Consider the following 20,260-nt stretch of genomic DNA (forward strand, 5'->3'; position numbering starts at 1 on the left):
ACTAATTTTAAATAGAAAATGTTTAAAACTGTAGATGTTGTCAAAGATCGACAGACTTGGATGCTGTGAAAATAGAAAATTTTAAGTGAAAAATTTAACTAAGGACTAGGTATGGTACAAAGCCACTTTCCAAAATCCAGCATCCCCCCATCCTGAGCAACAATTAAATTTTCAGATAGTGAGCAACTGAACATGATCCATTTCTTGTTAAAGATTTTATTTATTTATTTGAGAGAGAACACTAGTGGGGGGGAGGAAAAAAGGAAGAGGGAGAAGCAGACTCCCTGCTGAGCAGGGAGCCAGATTGGGGATTGGAGGATTTAATCGAAGGACCCTGAGATCATGACCTGAGCCCAAGGCAGATGCTTAACTGACTGAGCCACTCAGGCAGCCCCAAATATGACGACCCTTTTTTTAAAATGATTTTTGTGTGAAAACAATTTTTATTTATTTTCAGGAAAATACTTATGAGTGGGATATCTTACGTCATGAAGTCATGACCTCAATACATAAAACAACTAACTTAAATTTTTTTTTGCATTTCATTTTTGCTTAATCACTTTATATATATGCATATGCATGCACATAAAATAATTAAGTTTGTTGATTTATCCAATTAAATCTTACAGGTTAATAAGTAAGTGAGTCTGTTTGATTAAGCTGTTAGGATTCACAGACATTTTCACAAACCAGTCAAGAAACAGAAAGCCTGAACCAGATAGATTAGTGGAACAGTAAGTTCTGTCAATAAGAGTTAGGTTGATCTTCAATGAGAATAAACTACGGCAGTGTTTCCTTTCAGTCATTCACTTGAATTATTGAGAATTCGAATTCAATATACATGAGGCACTTATTCTTTAATTATACATAGCTTAATATATAAAATTTTTAGCTTTGATTGCCACGCAGAGAAGAGGAAAGAATTATCTAGAAATGTGCATTTCTCTGCTTCATTACTATTTTTAATATTTCTGGATTACAGACCCAGATGAATTAGTAAGAATTAAGTAATAAATGTTGTGATTAAGGGCTAGAAGTTTTGAAAAGGTCCATTTTAATATCTGTAGTGATTGTATTTTTAAAAGTATGTTTTTAATATCTCAAAAGAAGACAGACATTTGTTGCTTTGCAAACTTATTATGGGTAGAGTGCTTGTCATTTATCACTTCACATTATAATTATATCTGGTCAGTATTATGAATATTTGAGAAAAGTATTAAGTAATAAGTAGTTAAGTAATAAAAGTAATAAAAAGTATTAGTAAATATCTTCAACTTTAATTGGAAATTAACTGGGTTATAAACTATAGAAATAGAAACAAATAAAGCATGATACTCTTATATTCATGTTAGGATTATGGTAGATCATGGGATACCACTATAGTTTTTCTGTGGAAACATCATGAAGTGTAATAGGCTTTGAAAATGCTGGAAAGCTAATAATCTGTCACTGTTAACATGAAGTAATAACTTTTCATAGAAGTTGTTTTAATATTGGACATTTAGTTGCTGCTGCTGAAGTTGATACACTATATTTGTTGAATCTCAGGAAGTAGAAGTATTGGCTTAAACGAAAGTATTTTAAAGAGAATTACTAGCCTCTATGAAGATAGAGTAAGGTAGTCTCAGTTACTTTCTATGAGTTTTTGGAAAAATCTCATAGATGGGTTATGATAGTGTTACCACGAGTTACTACTCCTGCCAGCCCCCATTCTACTAGGCTGATAAGTCATAGTTAATGAATAAGATTGGGAAGTGGAAGAATGGAAGAAGGATTGGATGGGGAATAATGGACTAAGGATGATAGGGAATATAGGACACCGAGAACAGAAAAAGATAATAGAATGAATATAAAAAAAATTCTTCTTAAATGGCTTTTCACCCCATTAGTGTTAATTCATATAATATTTCCTAACTTCAGGTGGAAGATTATTTCAATTCAGTTTAGTTCAAATAGGAAAATATAAACTGAATGTCTGTGCTGGGCAAGGCACTGTGCCAGATATTATGAGGAGTATAAAGATGACAGCTGTATTATCCTTGCCCTCAATACATTAAATATTCTAGTAAGGCAGACAAAACATGTGCAAAAATAAGTGCAGTATAAATGCAGAAGATGCATTCTATAAAAGGTTACCAAGAAGTTGCATCAAAAAGAAGGAAAAGTTGTTCCTGGCTGGACTAAGTGTAACAGCATTTAATTTAAGAAAGATAGGTGGGTTGGATTTTAACAGGGAAATATGAGGAACAAGTGTTACAGGTGGACTGAACAGTTGAAATGAAAACAACGGTGTTTAGAATCTATACAGTGTGCCAGGAAAAGACCAGTAATTTTTTTTTTTTTAGTTTAAACTGAGGATAAAAGGGAGATATGACATGAATCAGGTTGTTTTAGCTTGATAGATTTTATAGAATTTCCCTTAATAGCTGTAGGTTGAATATTGCTAAATATAATAAAAAATCAAACTATTAAGCACATGGCACAATATTATTCATCAAACTTCATTTTGGGTTACTTCTTAGATCCTAATAGAATTTCTGAAATACTTTGGAAAAGTCTCCCAAACCTTCAGAGAGTGGATGGGAGCGAAGTAAGGAGATCCCACCTGAACAGACAGATGGTATTGATTACAATAAAGTACATTTTTTTTTTGTGCTTTACAACATTTAGCGATTTGTTTTGGTTAGGGAATGAGTTAGTGGCAAACATTTAATCAGACACAATAGATGTTAATAATTTAGTGTTTCACATCAAACGTGGTATTAGCTTTTCTTAATGTTTTATAGCATTGAAATTTACACTTTTTAGATATGAAAATGTAACCTGTTTCTTGGTGTTTTAAGAGTTATGCATCCAACCTACTTCTTTATAAATCTTTTTTTTCTACAATTCTCCCCCCACAACACTAAGCACAAAAACATATACAAAAGAGGAAGTGTATCAATATGTATCCATTTCCCGCATAGATTACATGATTAGCTATTAAATTTATTCATTCATTTATTCCCTAAACTCAATCATTCAGCAAATATTCTCAGCTTCATATGTCAGGTACTCTTTTGAACATTGGGATTTACTGATAAATAACACAAATAAGCTTTCTTCTCTTGTGATGTTTACATTATAGTGGGGAAAACAGGCAGAAAAACAAGTGAGAATACATGAACAAGATAATTTTAGAGAGTAATAAATGAAGAGAATATGACTACCTTTCTGATAGGGAGTCACGGGGAAGGCTAATATAGATTGGTGGTCAAGAAAGATATTCTGTATCAAGAAAAGGGATTATTTAGTTATGAAATAAAAAAACTATTAAAAATTTTTTGCCTCTTTCCAGTTTTTACAAAATAAACTACAAATGGAGATTTACCTTTTTAAAATCCCTAAAGGAGACTTTATAATTTCCTCAATTAATGGTTGTGCAAGAAACATATTACTTGTGGCCCAAGTTATAGACATTAGTTAGATTTTATAGAGGAAACCTTACAAACTAAGAAACAGTGAAGGGTGTAATAACTCCTGAGCTGCTGTTATTTTGCAGGGAAGTGCATCGAATTCACCATGGAAAGTGCACCTGAGGGGGACTTGCTCGTCACATAACCCTACAAAATTATAGAGGAATTAGGAGGGACTAGAGAGCACCTAGTTAACCACGTAACAGTGAGAGATTCCTGCTTGGGCAATGGCCTTGTTAGAAAAAGAAAACTACTGGAGAAGTAGGCATTTTGTATGTTAATGTAGCCAGCGTCAGTGAGAGCTGTTTTTCCATTCAACAGTCTTGGTGAGCCAGCTCTGCCAAAACACCAGAAGGGAGAATGGAGAGAACTACCAGGGCCATGCCATAACAGAGATTTGTCTTTCCTCTGTCTACTTCTTTGTCTGAGGGTCTCACTAATGGGTCATTCCATTAGCTCTGGCTGACACCTCGTCTTGATCATAACAATTTCTACAGTATTATCTGGGAGAAAGCTGCTAGTTGGGTCCCCTCCTCCCTGGGGTAGGTGTAGGTGCAAAACCAGCATAAATAAATAAATTCACACCTTATAAGCTTTACTTTCTGGACTGCCAAAGAAGGCTGTTTGGAATATCTGTACAATACATGTACAGTGTCTTCAGTAAGAGAGAAATTTATTCATTATCTCCCTTGATATCCCCCCCAAACATTTCCCAAGGTCAGACATGTTCACACCTGACAAACTGAGATCTGTTATTCCTTCTTGGAGATGAGCCAGCTTGTCATGTTTTTGGAGTGATAAATTCAGCAGGGACCGCAAAGTTACTGTTTTTCTCTTAGAAGTCACCTGCAGGGTTAGAAGAGGATGTTTGCCAAAGAATCTGATGCAAAGACAATGTCCATCTTTTAAAGAGCAGTCTGCTTTGTCATTCATATACGGAGATCAAAGTAGGGAATAAAAAAAAAAGAATGGGAATATAATATTTATTGAAATAATCTTTTATTTCACTCTTTAGTTCCAAAGTACACTGGAGTTCAACCAATGCAGAGAGGCTCTTGCAGGGTATGGCAGCCTATAACTTAGGAACAAGGGGAAGCTGGATTGACAAGCACTGTGGAGGTTGTTTTTAAAGAGACTGGCTTAGATGGCAAGTAGAATAGGCTCATTGGGCAACAGTGGCTTCTTTGTCTTTTGTATAAATTCCCTATTAAACATCTAGTTGCTTCATGGTGGGATAGATTGGAGATGGACCCAAGACCATAATAGACATGAATATCATACATTCTTGATTGACCTTTTTATATCAGATATTTTCCTTTTAGGTTTGGTTTTTAGTTCCTTCTTGTGGGCATGTACACGTGAAAAAAAAAAAGGATTGAGTTTGTTGCTAAATTGCTCTACCTATTTCCTTGGGTAGGGGGTGTCTCAGAAAAGTATGTGTATTTAATAGTTTTGTCCTGGGTAGCCTAATAGCCTGACCATGTAACTGGCCATTAGCAATGGCTCATGAGTGTTTGTAAAAGTATAATTCAAGAGTGTGCTCTGTGGCTATGAAAAGTGCCTGAAATTCACCTAATTTTGAAGAATGTCCAAATCTTTGGGATCTTAATAACTTACCATTATTCTGGTGGACAAAGGTAGTATCTCAATAGATTTTATGACTTTTGAGAGAAACTGTTGGATCAGTGAATCATACTTTCTTGTCAGGTGGCATATCTTGTAGGCAAAGGTCTTACTAAGTCAATGGTTTGGTGTCCAGTGCACAGACATATTTTATTAATTTGACCAACGTCCTATGGACCAGGATGGCCCTTGATTGGATGTGTTAAGTCAGTCCCTTTTTCAAGAGAATTTTCTGGGCTTGTACCACCTTATGAAAATGGTTTAGAGAAGATCCATTATGGGGACAGGAATGTTTCTTTGAAAAGTGAGAAAATCTGCCCCTGTAAGGCCCAATAATAGGCCAAGAGCCTGTGATAATTAGCAGTGGGAAAAAGGAATGAACTTCAAAATCCCAGGAACTGACAAATAATTTGAAGTATTGTCAAAATCGTCATTCAGCAAAAGTTAGTTTACATGTCATGTACCTATAATCTGGTGAGTCTAAAGAATATGGCAGATATAAAGTTAAAACTTGTTTTTGTGATGCCTGCAATTTTTCCATAGCTTCTTAAAGTAAGAGCTTCCTTTTAAAATTAGTTATGTTGATGCAGATGCTTTGAAGAGTCACTTAGGTATAGATGTGATGTCTTCAGTACTTAAGGAAGAAAGTCCTTTGTGGTTGGGGCCTGCAGAGCTAATAAATTTTCTTGTAAAGTATGTAGAATATTTATTTTTGGTATTGTCCAAATAATGATCCCCTTCCCAAAATTTATTTGAACAACAGGGCCCTGGATTGTGTTGTCATTTAAAATTATCTTTACTCAGCATAATCTCTTCCAGTCCCGTCCATGTTGCTACAAAAGTTGGGTATTCATCCTTTCTGATGGAGGCATAATACTCCATAGTGTATATGAACCATATCTTCCTTATCCATTCGTCCGTTGAAGGGCATCTTGGTTCTTTCCACAGTTTGGCTATTGTGGCCATTGCTGCTATAAACATTGGGGTACAGATGGCCCTTCTTTTCACGACATCTGTATCTTTGGGGTAAATACCCAGTAGTGCAATGGCAGGGTCATAGGGAAGCTCTATTTTTAATTTCTTGAGGAATCTCCACACTGTTCTCCAAAGTGGCTGCACCAACTTGCATTCCCACCAACAGTGTAAGAGGGTTCCCCTTTCTCCACATCCCCTCCAACACATGTTGTTTCCTGTCTTGCTAATTTTGGCCATTCTAACTGGTGTAAGGTGGTATCTCAATGTGGTTTTAATTTGAATCTCCCTGATGGCTAGTGATGATGAACATTTTTTCATGTGTCTGAGAGCCACTTGTATGTCTTCATTGGAGAAGTGCCTGTTCATATCTTCTGCCCATTTTTTTTATATGATTATCTGTTTTGTGTGTGTTGAGTTTGAGGAGTTCTTTATAGATCCTGGATATCAACCTTTTGTCTGTACTGTCATTTACAAATACCTTCTCCCATTCCATGGGTTGCCTCTTTGTTTTGTTGACTGTGTCCTTTGCTGTGCAGAAGCTTTTGATTTTGATGAAGTCCCAAAAGTTCATTTTCGCTTTTGTTTCCTTTGCCTTTGGAGACATATCTTGAAAGAAGTTGCTGTGGCTGATATCGAAGAGGTTACTGCCTATGTTCTCCTCTAGGATTCTGATGGATTCCTGTCTCACGTTGAGGTCTTTTATGCATTTTGAGTTTATCTTTGTGTATGGTGTAAGAGAATGGCCAACTTTCATTCTTCTACATATAGCTGTCCAGTTTTCCCAGCACCATTTATTGAAGAGACTGTCCTTTTTCCACTGTATATTTTTTCCTGTTTTGTCGAAGATTATTTGCCCATAGAGTTGAGGGTCCATATCTGGGCTCTCTACTCTGTTCCACTGGTCTATGTGTCTGTTTTTATGCCAGTACCATGCTGTCTTGGTGATCACAGCTTTGTAGTAAAGCTTGAAATCAGGTAACGTGATGCCCCCAGTTTTATTTTTGTTTTTCAACATTTCCTTAGCGATTCGGGGTCTCTTCTGATTCCATACAAATCCTTAATGAGATGTGCCTAGAAAATAAGAGTACTTCTTCAGTGTTGACCACTGTCTTCAATATACTAGAATGTCTGCAAATTGCTAACAGTTCATGTTGTGCTGGCTTTTTTTTTTTTTTTTTTTTTTTGGTTAAGGTTTTCTTTATTTGAGAGAGAGAGAGAGAGAGAGGACAAGCAGGGAGTTGGGAGAAGACTCCCCACTGAATGGGGAGCCTGATGATGGCCTGGATCCCAGGACACCAGGATTAGGACCTTAGCCTAAGACATATTCTTAACTGAGCCACCCAGTGCCCCATTGTTTCATTTGGAATATCCAAAGAATTTAAATTCCAAGTCACCCTTGGCAGCAAAATCCCATCAACACTTATTCTTTGCAGCTTCCCCTGATTAGGATGATCCCTCTAGCATTTATGAAATTAAAACTTACAGCATTTCACATAAATTTTTGTCGTATATCCAGATGAAGTAGTTACAAAATACAAAGCCATTTAAAAATTCTTCTTTTTACTCATTGCAAATTCATGCTAGCAATACAAATATCATTTATAAGGTTAACATTAGAGCTGCAGGGAGATCCTAGCTGGAATTCAAGAAGAGTGTGATGCTATAGCTGTAGCAGATCTAGGTGAAGAAAAGACTAAGAGTTTTCCCCATCCAACACTATCCCCCTTCAACCCTTACCTCCACCTTTTCCCCCCTTTGATTTATTTAAAGCTTTGTTCTGGCACTAGGAACTGATTTAAACTTTTCCTCTTCTACCTGGAGAAAAGAGTACTACAAACTAGTTTTTATAGCCTTTGGTACATCCAAAGCCCACATTTGGGTATTTTTAGGTGCTTTATCCTTCCACTTGGAGGGAGAACAACAATCTGAAATATCACCTAGGCTGCATCTTTTCCCCTCATTTCACCAGAAAAGCAGCCAGGGTATCCAGCAGACCAATTTTCTTGGGGCTGAATGTATCCTTTTCAAATTCCATAGGTAACTTTTACCTCTCAGCTGCTATTTCATAACATAGGTGACTCCACAGCCACCCAAAGTTCATTGTATTCCATCCCAACCTTTCATAGCTCCTTTCCCCAAACAGTGCTTTCATCATATTTTAGTGAGTCCAAGGGCCATTTTAGTGAATCCCACTTCTGATGGCAACTGTGTTGGGGGTTCCCAAGGCCATCCCTAGGTACAGTGATTTACTAGGATTACTTAAAGGGCTCAGCACATAGTCACTATCATGATATTATAGCAAAAGGATACGATGCAAAATCAGCAAAGGGAAAAGGTATATGAAGCAAAGTTTAGAAGACACTAGGTATAAGCATCCAAGAGTCCTCTCTTTCTGACAGCACATGAAACGATGTCTACCAGGTAAACTCATTAGAAACTTAGTACCCAGGTTTTTTACTGGTGGCAGGTCATACAGACACCCGGTTCCTACCATGTACCAAAAATCCACATTCCCATGAGGAAAGCAGATGTTCAGCGTGAACCACATTGTTTGTGCAGTTTGGGCACAATGAGCTATCCTACTATCCTGCTAGGGATAGTAGGAACCCTGGCAACTTCCTAGATGCCAGCCATGGGCCAACTTTGTAATAGGCCTATTTAAGGATAAAAATCTCAGTCCTGCTATGTTAATTCCTTTTTACATACAATGTAAGATTGAGTAGTAAGTTTAGAATGCTTGATGTCTCACTCTCTGGAGAGACAGAAAGGACACGGCTCCATCTCAGTTTGTTCTACTTGTGTAACTGTTAAGATCATTTCAAATTTTGTATCAGCCTGATAGTTTTCCTCCCTTCTGTTGCAAGAGAGTCCAGCCATAAAATCTCTTATCCATCCAATTTTCTTAAGTCCTTTTTAGGCTTTAATAATGACCTGTTAACTTTCAGTCACAATTTCTCTAGGCTTTTCTGACCTAGACTCTTTAACTTCCCTTTAGTAATTAAGGTGCTGTAATTGCCTACTTATAAGCTTATTGCTCCAGATTTTTCTTTAGTAGCAAATCTGCTCCAGATTTCTTTTTTTTTAAATTATTATTAACATAAAATATATTATTTGTTTTAGGGGTACAGGTCTTTGATTCATCAGTCTTACACAATTTACACTGATTACCATAGCACATACTCTTCCCCAGTGCCCATCACCCAGCCACTCCATCCCTCTGATCCCCATCCACTCCAGCAACCCTCAGTTTGTTTCCCAAAATCAAGAGTCTCTTATGGTTTGTCTCCCTCTCTGGTTTCTTCTTGTTTCATTTTTCCCTCCCTTTGCCTATGATCCTCTGCCTTGTTTTTCAAATTCTACATATCAGTTAGATCATATGATAATTGTCTTTATTTTTATGATTTCACGAATATATTTATTATTTATTTTTAAAATTTTATTTTACTTTTTCAGTGTTCCAAGATTCATTCTTTATGCACCACACCTAGTGCTCAATGCAATATCTGCCCTCCTTAATACTCACAGCCGGGTTCACCTGTCCCCTCACCCCCTCCCTTCCAAAACCCTGTTTCTCAGAGTCCACAGTCTCTCATGGTTCCTCTCTTCCTCTGATTTCCCCCAATTCACTTTTCCATTCCTTTGCCTAATGTTCTCCATGTTATTACTTATATTCCACAAGTAAGTGAAACCATATGATAATTGACTGTCTCTGCTTGACTTATTTCATTCAGCATAATCTCCTCCAGTCCCATCCATGTTGATACAAAAGTTGGGTATTCATCCTTTCTGATGGAGGCATAATATTCCATTGCATATATGAACCATATCTTCTTTATCCATTCATCTGTTGAAGGGCATCTTGGTTCTTTCTACCTGGAGAGAGAAAGAGCTTCCAAGACTGGCAAGGTTTAAAAGAGTATGTTGACCACCAAGCCAGCACTACAAGAAATATTAAGGGGGGGTTCTATTAAAGAAGAAAGAACCCAAGAGTGACATTGATTGATTTGCCAATGTTGAACCACCCTTGCATCCCAGGGATAAATCCCACCAGACCTCCTCTTGATCCTTCTATCAGTTTGTCTTCTAGATCACTAATTTGATCTTCTGTCTGGGTTACCCTTGCTGTTAGAGTATTTAGATTAGATAGGATCTCACTGATAGTATTTTTTAGTACTGTCAGATCAGCCCTCACTTCTTACCTTAGAGTTTTTCTATGTTGCCACTAATGGTTTTCTCCAACCTAGCCATTGTCTGGATAATTTTTTACCCTGAATTCCCTTTCTAACATGCTGTTTATGTCCATGTCCAATAGTGCTGTGGCAGAGGGCACAGTCTCTGAATTTTTCCTCTGTTGGGTTTTCCTCCTCCTCGTTATTTTGGTGAGAGGTGGTTGAGGGGATGTATAGCTGAATATATCAACCATGATCTAGGCAAGGTGCACCCTGGAAAGTTTCAGAGCAATTGGAAGTCACCACCAAAAAGAAAAAAGAGAAAAAAAGGAGAAAACCCAGCCAATATGAACTCCAAGAATAAGAGAATAAGATTTATAGAGTACAAAGTACAAAGTATAAGATTATATAATACAAAAACAAATACACAGAAACACTAACAGATGTGGGTGAGAAAGGTTACTTTGGTTCTTGCTGGGTGAATCTTGTTATTTTTGTTAAAGGACTCAACTTTCCAGAGATACAGGGAAATTAAATGTGGTTCATATATAGGGGTAGTATTGAATAGGGTAAAAGGATTACCTTGAAACTTATATCTATATGTATAAAAAAATAAAAGAAAAAGAAACAGGTATATGTATGAAAAGAGTTCAAGTTAAAAACGTTATTATGGAATATGTTGTATTAAACCTCTAGTTGTAATGGTAAGTAGGTTAAAAAAATTAAAAGAACAAGAATTGTGAGAATGAATTAAAAAAAAAAAAGAAAAGTTTTGTCTATGAAATATACAGGTTTTGGGGCAATACTGGGAGCTTAATATATTGTTTTCCCCTGATGTTGGGGTTTTACAGTTTTACGGGGACTCTGTGGTTATTGTCCTCTTGTTCTTTTGGCTTGTCTTCTGGGGGAGGGGCCTGCCACATTGTTTTTCAGTCAGTCCTGCTTGGGCTGAGTTGCCCCCTTTCAAGGGGCTGGGCTCTGTGGAAACCGTTTTTTCAGGCTTTTGCTCTCTGGACGTTTTGTTCTTTGGCAGCTTTTTGTGGCTTTTTTGGAGGGTCAGAGCAATCTGTCTGCACCCAGACCTCCACCTCAGAGAGAAGCTTCAGTCTGCTCCCTTCTGGGTGGTCCAGAATGCATAGACTCCCCCTCTGCAAACTCTGCTGAACACTGCAGCCTGCCACAGGTGTTGCGCACCTGTGGTCTCCTGAGGCCCCCGCTTGTCTCTGAAAACTCGCGTGCCACTAAAACTGTGAGCAATATTGGTCCAGGCAAGCCCGAACTGGGGTGACTACCCTTGCCAGGACAGCTGTCTAGGGTCCACCCCCATGCCCGGTGCACTCACACCAGGCAGAGGCACAGGCCGTGGAAGGCTCCGAGCTGAGGGACCTTAGCCAGAGTTCATGCCTGGTTCTCTCAGGTATGGGGGGTAGTGCACTCAGTCCCCGTGGTCACACAGTTCACAGAAGGCTGTGGGCTGAAGGATCCTGACTGGTGTTCCCGCCGGACTCTCTCAGGCATGGGCAGGAGTGCACCAAGCCCGAGTGGTGGTGCAAGCACCAGAAAGCCACAGGGTCAGGGACCACAGATGGACCCCCTGACGGACTCTCTTTGGCACAGGTCATCATGGGCAGTGACCGTCCTAGGTCCGTCAGCTTAGGACATACCAGTGACTGCCTGATTCCACCAGTTGCCCCTTAAGATCTTTTGCTCTTTTTGAGTGCTTTTAACCAGACTCAAGTTAATGCTGGTCCTCAACCACAGGGCACTTTCATATTGGGGTGTTACTTTCCAATGGGTCACTTCTGTTGGATTCCTCCCCCTTCTTTCTAACTTCCGATATCAGTCTGAGCATTCCCACTCTGCTTTACCTCTCCACTGATGTCTTCTGTCCCCGTAGAGATCCAGAAGTGTATAATCTGACATCTCAGGCTCATTTCATGGTGGTCAGAGTGTTCTGGTAGATATTTAGCTCTCTTTAGGGGACTGGTTGAAACAGGGTCTCCTATTTCTCTGCCATCTTGCCCCTGAGCCCCTAATTTTCTTTCTCTAATTAACTTATTTTGCTTAACAAGGGGATAAATGAACTATTGGAAATTACAGATGTTGATGAAGATGTGGAGAAAGAGGAACCCTCCTACACTGTTGGTGATAATGTAAGCTGGTATAGCCAACCTGGAAAACAGTATGGAGGTTCCTCAAAAAGTTGAAAATAAAGTTACCCTACAACCCAGCAATTACACTACTGGGTATTTACCCCAAAGATACAGATGTAGTGAAAAGAAGATACATTTTTATCTTTCATTTCCAGATTTGTTAATTTTAGCTATTTGACTGGTGTGAGGTGGTATCTCATTGTGATTTTGAGTTGTATTTCCCTGATGCCAAGTGATGTGGAGCACTTTTTCATGTGTCTGTTGGCCATTTGGATGTCTTCTTTGCAGAAATATCTGTTCATGTCTTGTACCCATTTCTTGATTGGATAGTTTGTTCCTTGGGTGTTGAGTTTGATAAGTTCTTTATAGATTTTGGTTACTAGCCCTTTATCTGATATTTGAAAATATCTTCTCCCATTCTGTTGGTTGTCTTTTGATTTTGTTGACTGTTTCTTTTGCTGTTCAGAAGATTTATCTCCTTGCTTCCCTTGCCTTTGGTGATGTGCATAGGAAGAAGTTGCTGAAGCTGAGGTCAAACATATGCTGCCTGTGTTCTCCTCAAGGATTTTGATGGATTCCTGTCTCACATTTAGGTCTTTCAAGCGTTTTGGTTCTATTTTGTGTATGGTGTAAGGAAATGGTCCAGTTTCATTCTTCTGTATGTGGCTGTCCAATTTTCGCAACACCATTTGTTGAAGAGACTGTCTTTTTTCCATTGGATATTCTTTCCTGCTTTGTCAAAGATTAGTTGACCATGGAGTTGAGGGTCCATCTCTGGGTTCTGTATTCTGTTCCATTGATCTATGTGTCTGTTTTTGTACCAGTACCATACAGTCCTGATGATTACAGCTTTTTAATAGAGCTTGAAGTCTGGAATTGTGATACTACCAGCTTTGCTTTTCTTTTTCAACATTCCTCTAGCAATTTGGGGTCTTTTCTGTTTTTGTGCAAATTATAGGATTATTTGTTTCATTCTTTGAAGAAAGTTGATGGTATTTTGATAGGGATTGCATTGAATGTATAGATTGCTCTAGGTAGCATAGACATCTTCACAATATTTGCTTTTCTAATCCATGGTCATGGTACATTTTTCCATTTCCTTCTGTCTTCCTCAATTTTTAATGAATAATTTTTTTTATAGTTTTCTGAGTACAAATCCTCTGCCTCTTGGTTAGATTTATTCCTACATATCTTATGGTTTTGGGTACAATTGTAAATGGGATTAACTCCTTAATTTCTTTCTTCTGTCTCATTGTTGATGTATAGAAACGCAACTGATTTCTGTGCATTGATTTTATATCCTGTCACTTTACTGAATTCCTGTATGAATTCTAGCAGTTTTGTTGTGGAAAATCTGTGTTTTCCACATAAAATATCATATATCATCTGCGAAGAGTGAGAGTTTGACTTCCTTTTTGCCAACTTGGATGCTTTTTATTTCTTTTTGTTGTCTTGATTGCTGAGGTTAGGACTTCTAGTCCAGCAGTGGTAATAGTAGACATCCCTGCCATGTTCCTGACCTTAGGGTAAAAGCTCTCAGTTTTCCCCCCTTGAGAATGATATCTGCTGTGGGTTTTTCATAGATGGTTTTTATAATATTGAGTTATGTTCCCTCTATCCGTACACTGTGGAGAGTTTAATCAGGAAATGATGCTGTACTTTGTCAAATGCTTTTTCTGCATTTATTGAGAGGATCATATGGTTCTTGCCCTTTCTTTTTTTTTTTTTTTTTTTTTTTTTTTTAGATTTTATTTATTTATTTGACAGACAGAGATCACAGGTAGGCAGAGAGGCAGGCAGAGAGAGGAAGGGAAGCAGGCTCCCCGCTAAGCAGAGAGCCCGATGCGGGGCTCGATCCCAGGATCCTGGGATCACGACCTGAGCCGAAGGCAGAGGCTTTAACCCACTGAGCCACCCAGGCGACCCCCTTTCTTAAAGTATTATATCACATTGATTGATTTGCGGATGTTGAAACAACTTTGCAGCCCAGGAATAAATCCCACTTGTTTGTGGTGAGTAATCCTTTTATGTACTGTTGGATTCTGTTGGCTAGTATTTTGGTGAGAATTTTTGCATCCATGTTCATCAGGGTTATTGGTCTGTAGTTCTCCTTTTTGGTGGGGTCTTTGTCTGGCTTTGGGATCAAGCATGCTGGCCTCATAAAACAAGTTTCGAAGTTTTCCTTCCATTTCTATTTTTTAGAGAGAGAGAATAGGTATTCTTCTTTAAATGTTTGGTAGAATTCCCCTGGGAAGCCATCTGGCTGTGGGCTCTTGTTTGTAGGGAGAATTTTGATGACTGCTTCAATTTCCTTGCTCATTATAGGTCTGTTTAGGTTTTCTATTTCTTTCTGGTTCAGTCTTGGTAGTTTGTACTCTCTAGGAATGCATCCATTTCTTCCAGATTGTCTAATTTGTTGGCATATATTTTCTTATAATATGTTCATATAATTGTTTGTATTTCTTGGGTGTTGATTGTGATCTCTCCTCTTTCATTCATGATTTTATTTGTGTTACTTCCCTTTTCTTTTTGGTAATTCTGGCCAGGAGTTTATCAGTCTTATTAATTCTTTCAAAGAACCAGCTTCTTGTTTCGTGATCTTTTCTGTTCTTTTGGTTTCTATTTCTTTAGTTTCTGCTCTGATCTTTATGATTTCTCTTATCCTGCTGGGTTTAGGCTTTATTAGCTCTTCTTTCTCCAGCTCCTTTAGGTACAGGACTGGGTTGTGCATTTGGGATTTTTCTACTTTTTTTTTTTTGAAGATTTTATTTATTTATTTGACACAGAGAGAGAGAGATCACAAGTAGGCAGAGGGGCAGGCAGAAAGAGAGAGAGGAGGAAGCAAGCTCCCTGCTGAGCAGAAAACCCGATGCGGGCCTCGATCCCAGGACCCTGAGACCATAACCTGAGCTGAAGGCAGAGGCTTAACCCCCTGAGCCACCCAGGCGCCCGGATTTTTCTACTTTTTTGAGAGAGGCTTGGATGGCTATGTATTTCCCTCTTAGGACTTCTTTTGCTGCATCCCAAAGGTTCTGAACTGCCGTATTTTCATTTTTCTTTGTTTCCATGAATTTTGAAATTCTTCAATTTCTGATTGACCCATTCATTCTTTACTAGGATTCTCTCTAGCCTCCATGTATCTGCCTTCTTTCCAACTTTCCTGTTCTGATTGAGTTTGAGTCTCAAAGCATTGTAGTCTGAAAATATTCAGGGAATGATCCCAATCTTTTGGTACCAGTTGAGACCTGATTTGTGACCCAGGATGTGATCTATTCTGGAGAATGTTCCATGTGCACTAGAAAAGAATGTGTATTCTGTAGCTTTCAGATGGAATGTTCTGAATAAATCTGTGAAGTCCATCTGATCCAGTGTGTCATTTAAAGCCCTTATTTCCTTGTTAATCTTTTGGTTAGATGATCTGTCCATTTCAATGAGGGGGGTTTTAAAGTCCCCTACTATTATTGTATTATTGTATTATGTTGATGTGTTTCTTTTATTTTATTATTAATTGGTTTATATAATTGGTTGATCCCATTGTTATGGGTAAAAATATTAACAATTTTTAGATCTTGTTGGATAGACGCTTAGGTATGATATAGTGTCCTTCCTCATCTCTTATTACAGTTTTTGGTTTAAAATCAAATTTGTCTAGTATAAGGATTGCCACCCCAGCTTTCTTTTGATGCCCATTTGCATAATAAATATTCTCCATCCCCTCACTTTAAATCTGGAGTTGTCTTTGGGTCTAAAATGGGTCTCTTGCAGACAGCATATTAATGGGTGTTACTTTTTTATCCAATCTGGTACCCTGAATCTTTTGATTGGGGCATTTTGCCCATTTACATTCAGGGTAACTATTGAAAACTGTGAATTTAGTGCCATTGTATTGCCTGTAATGTGACTGTTACTGTGTATTGTCTCTGTTCCTTTCTGGTCTATGTTAGTTTTGGGTTCTCTCTTTACTTAGAGGACCCCTTTTAATATGTTTTGTAGGGCTGGTTTGGTGATTGGAAATTCTTTTAGTTTCTGTTTGTCTTGGAAGCTTTTTATCTCTCCTACTTTCAGTGACAGCCTATCTGGATAAAGTATTCTTGGCTGCATATTTTTCTCATTTAGTACCCAGAATATATCGTGCCAGTCCTTTCTGGCCTGCCACATCTCTGTGGATATAGGTCTGCTGCCAATCTAATATTTCTACCAGTGTAGGTTAGGCCTCTTGTTCCAATCTGCTGTCAGGATTTTCTCTTTGTCTCTGAGATTTGTTAAGTTTTACTATTAGATGTCAGGGCATTGACGTATTTTTTTGTTGTTTTTGAGGGGGGTTCTCTGTGCCTCCTGCATTTTGATGCGTGTTTTCTTCCCCAAATTAGGGAAATCCTCTGCTATAATTTGTTCCAATATACTTCCCCCCCACTTTTTCTTCTGGGATCCCAATTATTCTAATATTGTTTTGCTTTATGGTGTCACTCATCTCTCAAATTCTCCCCTCATGATCCAGTAGTTGTTTCTCTCTCTTTTTCTCAGCTTCTTTATTCTCCATCTTTTGGTCTTCTATTTCACTAATTCTGTTTTCTGCCCCATTTATCCTAGCAGTTAGAGCCTCCATTTTTTTTTATTGTACCTCATTAATATCCTTTTTAATTTTCACTTGGTTAGATTTTATATCTCCAGAAAGAGATTCTGTAGTATCTTCTGTGCTTTTTTCAAGTCCAGTTAGTATCTTTATAATCATTACTCTGAACTCTAGATCTGACATCTTACTAATGTCTATATTGATTAGGTCCCTAGCAGTCAGTGCTGCCTCTTGTTCTTTTTTTTGAGGTGAGTTTTTCCATTTTGTCATTTTTTTGAGAAAAGAATAGATGAATGAGAGAACAAAATGCTAAAAGTTTTTATATATACACTATACATTAAATATACACTAAACAAATCAGAAGAAATAGAATAAATAAATATTAATGTAATATAATTATAATATAATATAATAATAAGGAATATAAAGATACATATAAGTATATATATACTTATATATACTTATATAAATATAAATATATATTAAATATAAATATACACTAAACAAATCACCAAAGAAATATAGACTAAACAAATAAGAAGAGACCCAAAATTGGTGTGAAAAAAAAAAAAGAAAAACAAAAAGAATATGATCGGGCTGGTGAATAGAACAGAGCCATACCCTAGATTTTGGGTGTATTTTGATCTGTTAGGAGAAAGTACTTCCCAATATTTTAAAGAAAGAAAAACATACATGCTCAAAAAGTAAGGCTAAATACAATGAAGGACTAAAATATGACTCTAATAAAGAAAATTTAAAAGGATTTTTGAAAAAGGAATTGATAAGAAGTTAATTGAAAAAGAAAAGAATAATTAAAAAAATTAAATTAAAAAAATTAAATTTGAATGATAAAGAATCATGGGGAAAGAAGCCATTAATTCTATGTGATGTAGTCCCCTTGTGCTGGAGTTTTGCAGTTCTCATTGATAGGTAAACTTGGTCTTGGCTGGATGTTTTTGGTGATCTTTTGGGGGAGGGGCCAGTTGCATTGATTCTCAAATGTCTTTGCCCTTGGCAGAATTGCACTGCCATTCCTGGTGCCAAGCTCAGTAATCTGCTCCAGTTTGCTTTCTGTAGCTTTTGTTCCCTGAAGGCTTTCTGCACAACTTTGGAGGATGAGAATGAAAATGGTGGCTTCCCAGTCCCCCACCCTGGGGCATACAGGAGCAGAGAGCTGGGGACTCCACTCCTCAATGCGTGCCCAGAGAAAAGCAGTCAATCACTTATGTCTCCCTGGTCTCTGGCCACACTCTGTGCTCATCTGGCCTGTGACCGAGCATTTCTATCTCTGTCGAATGTCCCTATTTGGGACTCCAAACCCAGCAGATTTCTGTGGAGCACTCCTATACTGGTCTTCCCTGGGGCAGGAAGGGGAGTCTTCCTGGTTCTGCTACTTGTTGTCCCCTGCTCGAAGAGCAGTGGCCCACCTGTGCCATGGATCACAGTTTATGACAGTCCTGAGCTGTGAGCCCAATCCTGGGTTCACTGTTTGCAGCCAGATTTCCTGCTCTGATACCTGGGAGCTTTGCTGTACTTGGGCACCCCCATCTTCCTGTGATCCCAGGGATCCCAAGACCACACTGTCCCAGTGAGGGTTCCATCACCCTCTTAGCTACCAGAGTGACATCCCTCACCAGAGCAGACTTCTAAAAGTTCTGACTTTGTGCTCCACTACCCTGTCACTTGCTTGTAGCCGGTTGACAGAGCCTGCCTCCCTCTGTAGTTTGTCTTCCCATATGTCACCTCAGATTCATTTCTCCACACATCCTACCTTCCAGAAAGTGGTCGCTTTTCTGTTCATAGAGTTGCTGCTATTCTTTTCTTCATTTTCCAGTTGAGTTAGTAGGTGTTTAGAATGGTTTTTTAGTTATCTAGCTGAATTCCTGGGACCAGGTGAAATTTGGGTCTCCTATTCCTCCACCATCTTGGGCTCCTCCCTACTCCAGGATTTCTAGGAAATCTTCCCAGTTCAGGGCTTTAGTGGTCTATGGACTATGCAGCTATCCTACCTACTTGGAGGTTGTGGTATCCCTTTTCTCTGAGGCTTCCTGGGCTCTAGTCATTCTAGTTTGGCTAAGTAATTTGCCTCTCTGGGGCTTTTGTGATGGTATATAACATCATCACTGAGAAATAGTCCATTCCAACCCAATAGTTTGTCTGATGTGAGGCTTCCAGTGGGTTTATTTTCTACCTCCTTGATGGATCAATCTGTTTTCCAAATTTAAAATATCCAGATATATACAACTAAGTATACAATTTAGGTTGTTATACTACAATAGTATTTATTGAATAAAATTCACAAGCAGAGTAGAAGCAGAACACATGTAATATTCTAAGCTCTCATTTTGCTCAAGGAATGTTTAGGCTAGAGACAACTTGATGGGTAATGGAAAGTGCTCTAGGGGAAAGGTCCATTTCACATACTAGTATATATATTTATAGAGAAATTGAGAGGGGTATGGAGAAAAATAGATAATTCTCTAACTGTGAAACTCCTTGATGAAAGGGAAGTAGACGTGTTGATAAAAGGGGGTGTGGAGGGAGGTCACAGTCCAATATTGCAGGTATCAGTGAAAGATTTTGAGAATCTCTGCCAAGCTACCGAGTGGGGAAAGGGAAATATCTGTCAGGGCCATGCAAGAGAAAATATGTTTATCATCCTCATTAACCAATAATTTGTTTTTCTTTCTTTCTTTCTTTTTTTTTTTTTGTATTCAGTTAGCCACTGTATAGTACATAATTAGTTTTTGATGTAGTGTTCAGTGCTTCATTAGTTATGTATAAGACCCAGTGCTCATCACAGCCTATGCCTTCTTCAGTACCCATCACCCTGTTTCCCCCTCCCATGTTCCCTCCCCTCTGAAACTGCCAGATTATTTCTCAGGGTCCATAGTCTCTCATGGTTCATCTCCCTCTCTGATTTCTCCCTCTTTGGATTTCCCTCCCTTCCTATATGGTCCTCTGTGCTATTGCTTATGTTCCACATAGGAGTGAAAACATATGATAATTTTCTTTCTCTACTTGACTTACTTCACTTAACACAGTCACCTCCAACTCCATCCATGTTGATGCAAATGGTGAGCATTCATCCTTTCTGATGGCTGAATAATATTCCATTGTGTATATGTACCATATCTTCTTTATCCATTCACCTGTTAAACAGCATCTAGGCTCCTTCCACAGTTTGGCTATTGTGGACATTGCTGCTAGAATATTGAGGTGCAGGTGCCCCTTCTTTTCACTATGTCTGTATCTTTGGGGTAAATACCTAGTAGTGCAACATGAATCCATCAAAATCCTTGAGGGGAACAT

At 38.3% G+C, this 20,260-nt stretch overlaps 1 protein-coding gene across 1 annotated transcript in view; it reads left to right on the forward strand.

The window, feature by feature from the left end:
• The window catches only part of LOC111155517 (coiled-coil domain containing 7), a 403,110-nt gene that overhangs the window by 131,272 nt on the left and 251,578 nt on the right, over nucleotides 1-20,260 (forward strand). The gene's annotated exons all lie outside the window — the stretch shown is intronic.

This window comes from Enhydra lutris, unplaced genomic scaffold (assembly GCF_002288905.1).
Source record: "Enhydra lutris kenyoni isolate GAN:26980312 unplaced genomic scaffold, ASM228890v2 scaffoldscaffold42, whole genome shotgun sequence".
Lineage (NCBI taxonomy): Eukaryota > Metazoa > Chordata > Mammalia > Carnivora > Mustelidae > Enhydra > Enhydra lutris.